Source organism: Triticum dicoccoides, chromosome 2A (genome assembly GCF_002162155.2).
Source record: "Triticum dicoccoides isolate Atlit2015 ecotype Zavitan chromosome 2A, WEW_v2.0, whole genome shotgun sequence".
Classification (NCBI taxonomy): Eukaryota; Viridiplantae; Streptophyta; class Magnoliopsida; order Poales; family Poaceae; genus Triticum; species Triticum dicoccoides.
The window spans coordinates 533,565,387-533,570,832 of NC_041382.1; positions in this window are offsets into that span (position 1 = coordinate 533,565,387).

Consider the following 5,446-nt stretch of genomic DNA (forward strand, 5'->3'; position numbering starts at 1 on the left):
GAAACTCGGTGGTGCCAGATAGAAAGAATCGGTAGGACCGAGTTTGGCTTAGGGTTTAGGTCATATGTGGATATGGGAAAGTAGTTGAGGGTTTTGGAGCATATCACTAAGCACATGAAGAAAGAGGCTCATTAAGCAACACCTCATCCCTCCTTGATAGTATTGGCTTTTCCTAAAGACTCAATGTGATCTTGGATCACTAAAATATAAAATGAAGAGTCTTGAGCTTTTGAGCTTGAGCCAATCCTTTGTCCTTAGCATTTTGAGGGTTCCACTTTCACATCCATGCCATGCCAATGATTGAGCTTTCCTAAAATAATCATCTTGGAATAGCATTAGCCCAATGAGCTATATGTTGTTATGAATTATCAAAACCACCTAGGGATAGTTGCACTTTCACTACTATTGAATTAATTGAAAATCTAGATAAAAAGATCCACAATAAAATTACTCAATATGGATCTAAGGTAGGAATGACTTTGAAAAATATTATTAAAAGGAACCCATAGTTAATGAGAAGATAAACTTAGATTCTACTAGAATTGATAAACTTGAGGGTATCATTACAAACTTGGGAACCACTTTTTCTTCCATAAAGAATACTCCAAGTCCTCCTACTAAAATTGCCAAGCTTATGTATGTTCCTAAAAATAAGGGTGACTCATCTATTAAGGAAACTGCGGATCTTAAATCTATAAGTATTCATCCCAATCTCTTTGCTATCATTAAGGAACCAATTGCTACAAATGAATTTTTCGATCTTGTGCCTAAGAGTTTGATAATCACTAGAAAGAAAGAAATTCCTAAGGGAGATAGATGCCTCATCTAAGAATTGCCTACCAAAGATGGCAATACCTAGATCTATTCTTGCTTGTTATGCCTAGCTAGGGGCGTTAAACGATAGCGCTTGTTGGGAGGCAACCCAATTTTATTTTTATTCCTTGCTTTTTACTCATGTTTAGTAATAAATAAATTATTTAGCCTCTGTTTTTGTTGTGTTTTTTGTGTTTAATTAGTGTTTGTGCCAAGTAGAACCGTTGGGAAGACTTGGGGAAAGTCTTGTTGAACTTGCTGTAAAAAACAGAAACTTTAGCGCTCACGAGAACTGCTGTATTTTTTATATGAAAAGTGATATTTAGTTAATTCATTTTGAAGATGATTAAAAGATAAATTCCTCAAGTCCAGCAATTTATTTTAGAATTTTTGGGGTTCCAGATCTTGCGCTAGCTACAGATTACTACAGACTCTTCTGTTTTTGAAAGATTCTGTTTTTCGTGTGTTGTTTGCTTATTTTGATGAATCTATGGCTAGTAAAATAGTTTATAATCCATAGAGAAGTTGGAATACAGTAGGTATAACACCAATATAAATAAAGAATGAGTTCATTACAGTACCTTGAAGTGGTCTTTTGTTTTCTTTCGCTAACAGAGCTCACGAGATTTTCTACTTTAAGTTTTGTGTTGTGAAGTTTTCAAGTTTTGGGTAAAGATTTGATGGATTATGGAACAAGGAGTGGCAAGAGCCTAAACTTGCGGATGCCCATGGCACCCCCAAGATAATCTAAGGACACCTAAAATCCAAAGCTTGGGGATGCCCCGAAAGGCATCCCCTCTTTTTCGTCTACTTCTATCGGTAACTTTACTTGGAGCTATGTTTTTATTCACCACATGATATGTGTTTTGCTTGGAGCGTCTTTTATGATTTGAGTCTTTGCTTGTTAGTTTACCACAATCATCCTTGCTGTACAAACCTTTTGAGAGAGCCATACATGATTTGGAATTTGATAGAATACTCTATGTGCTTCACTTATATCTTTTGAGCTTTATAATTTTGCTCTAGTGCTTCACTTATATCTTTTAGAGCACGGTGGTGGATTTGTTTTATAGAAACTATTGATCTCTCATGCTTCACTTATATTATTTTGAGAGTCTTAAATAGCATGGTAATTTGCTTAAAATCCTAATATGCTAGGTATTCAAGATTAGTAAAAATTTCTTATGAGTGTGTTGAATACTAAGAAAAGTTTGATGCTTGATGATTGTTTTGAGATATGGAGGTAATAATATCAAAGTCATGCTAGTTGAGTAGTTGTGAAATTGAGAAATGCTTGCATTGAAGTTTGCAAGTCCCGTAGCATGCACGTATGGTAAACTTTATGTAACAAATTTGAAACATGAGGTGTTATTTGATTGTCCTCCTTATGAGTGGTGGTCGGGGACGATCGATGGTCTTTTCCTACCAATCTATCCCCCTAGGAGCATGCGCGTAGTACCGAGGTTTTTGATGACTTGTAGATTTTTGCAATAAGTATGTGAGTTCTTTATGACTAATGTTGAGTCCATGGATTATACGCACTCTCACCCTTTCATCATTGCTAGGCTCTTCGGTACCGTGCATTGCCCTTTCTCACATTGAGAGTTGGCGCAAACTTCGCCGGTGCATCCAAATCCCGTGATATGATACGCTCTTTCACACATAAACCTCCTTATATCTTCCTCAAAACAGCCACCATACCTACCTATTATGGCATTTCCGTAGCCATTCCGAGATAAATTGCCATGCAACTTTCCATCATTCCGTTCATCATGACACATTCATCATTGTCATATTGCTTAGCATGATCATGTAGTTGACATAGTATTTGTGGCAAAGCCACCGTTCATAATTCTTTCATACATGTCACACTTGAGTCATTGCATATCCTGGTACACCGCCGGAGGCATTCATATAGAGTTATACCTTGTTCTAGAATCGAGTTGTAATCATTGAGTTGTAAATAAATAGAAGTGTGATGATCATCATTATTAGAGCATTGTCCCAAGTGAGGAATAAAAAATAGAAAGGCCATAAAAAAAGAGAAAGGCCATAAAAAAGAGAAGGCCCAAAAAAATGAGAGAAAAAGAGAGAAGGGACAATGTTACTATCCTTTTACCACACTTGTGCTTCAAACTAGCACCATGATCTTAGTAGAGAGTCTCTCATGTTATCACTTTCATATACTAGTGGGAATTTTTCATTACAGAACTTGGCTTGTATATTCCAACAATGGGCCTCCTCAAGTGCCCTAGGTCTTCATGAGCAAGCAAGTTGGATGCACACCCACTAGTTTCTTTTGTTGAGCTTTCATACATTTATAGCTCTAGTGCATCCGTTGCATGGCAATCCCTACTCCTTGCATTAACATCAATCGATGGGCATCTCCATAGCTCATTGATTAGCCTTGTTGATGTGAGACTTTCTCCTTTTTGTCTTCTCCACATAACCCCCTCATTATTCTATTCCACCCGTAGTGCTATATCCATGGCTCGCGCTCATGTATCGCGTGAAAGTTTATAGGTTTGAGATTACTAAAGTATGAAACAATTGCTTGGCTTGTCATTGGGGTTGTGCATGATGAGAGCATTCTTGTGTGACGAAAATGGAGCATGACTAAACTATATGATTTTGTAGGGATGAACTTTCTTTGGCCATGTTATTTTGAGAAGACATAATTGCTTAGTTAGTATGCTTGAAGTATTATCATTTTTATGTCAATATGAACTTTTGTCTTGAATCTTTCGGATCTGAATATTCATAGCACAGTTAAGAAGAATTACATTGAAATTATGCCAACTAGCACTCCGCATCAAAAATTCTGCTTTTATCATTTACCTACTCGAGGACGAGCAGGAATTAAGCTTGGGGATGCTTGATACATCTCCAACATATCTATAATTTTTGATTGCTCCATGCTATGTTATCTACTATTTTGGCAATATTGGGCTTTATTATCCACTTTTATATTATTTTTGGGACTAACCTATTAACCGGAGGCCCAGCCCAGAATTGTTGTTTTTTTGCCTATTTCAGTGTTTTGAAGAAAAGGAATATCAAACGGAGTCGAAACGGAACGAAATCAACTAGAGAAGTTATTTTTGGAAGGAAAGCTACCGGAAAAGCTTGGAGTGCACGTCAGGAAAGAAGGGAGGTGCCCACGAGGGTGGGGGGCGCGCCCACCCCCCTGCCTCGTGGCCCCCCCTTCGGTCCACCGACGTGCTTCTTTCACCCATATATACCTATGTATCCTAAAACTTCCAGAACGCACAATAGATCGGGAGTTCCACCGCCAGAAGCCTCCGTAGCCACCGAAAGCCAATCTAGACCCGTTCTGGCACCCTGTCGGAGGGGGCAATCCTTCTCCGGTGGCCATCTTCATCATCCCGGTGCTCTCCATGATGAGGAGGGAGTAGTTCTCCCTCGGGGCTGAGGGTATGTACCAGTAGCTATGTGTTTGATCTCTCTCTCTCTCTCTCTCTCGTGTTCTTGAGGTGATAAGATCTTGATGTATCGCGAGCTTTGCTATTATATTTAGATCCTATGATGTTTCTTTCCCCCTCTACTCTCTTGTAATGAATTGAGTTTCCCCTTTGAAGTTATCTTATCAGATTGAGTCTTTAAAGATTTGAGAACACTTGATGTATGTCTTGCCGTGCGTACCTGTGGTGACAATGGGATACCACGTGATTCACTTGATGTATGTTTTGGTGATCAACTTGCGGGTTCCGCCCATGAACCTATGCATAGGGGTTGGCACACGTTTTCGTCGTGATTCTCTGGTAGAACTTTGGGGCACTCTTTGAGGTCCTTTGTGTTGGTTGAATTGATGAATCTGAGATTGTGTGATGCATATCGTATAATCATACCCACGGATACTTGAGATTACATTGGAGTATCTAGGTGACATTAGGGTTTTGGTTGATTTGTGTCTTAAGGTGTTATTCTAGTATGAACTCTAGGGCTGTTTGTGACACTTATAGGAATAGCCCAACGGATTGATTGGAAAGAATAACTTTGAGGTGGTTTCGTACCCTACCATAATCTCTTCGTTCGTTCTCCGCTATTAGTGACTTTGGAGTGACTCTTTGTTTCATGTTGAGGGATAGTTATGTGATCCAATTATGTTAGTATTGTTGAGGGAACTTACACTAGCGAAAGTATCAACCCTAGGCCTTGTTTCAACACATTGCAATACCGTTTACGCTCACTTTTATCATTAGTTACCTTGCTGTTTTTATATTTTCAGATTACAAAAACTATTATATACTATCCATATACCACTTGTATCACCATCTCTTCACCGAACTAGTGCACCTATACAATTTACCATTGTATTGGGTGTGTTGGGGACACAAGAGACTCTTTGTTATTTGGTTGCAGGGTTGCTTGAGAGAGACCATCTTCATCCTACGCCTCCCACGGATTGATAAACCTTAGGTCATCCACTTGAGGGAAGTTTGCTACTGTCCTACAAACCTCTGCTCTTGGAAGCCCAACAACATCTACAAGAAGAAGGTTGTGTAGTAGACATCACGACCCAAAATATTATATACACTTCTACACATATCACAAAATAGAATAGTAGTTCACCCATGAGCAGATAAAAGAACTCTATGATGCAGTAGAGCTC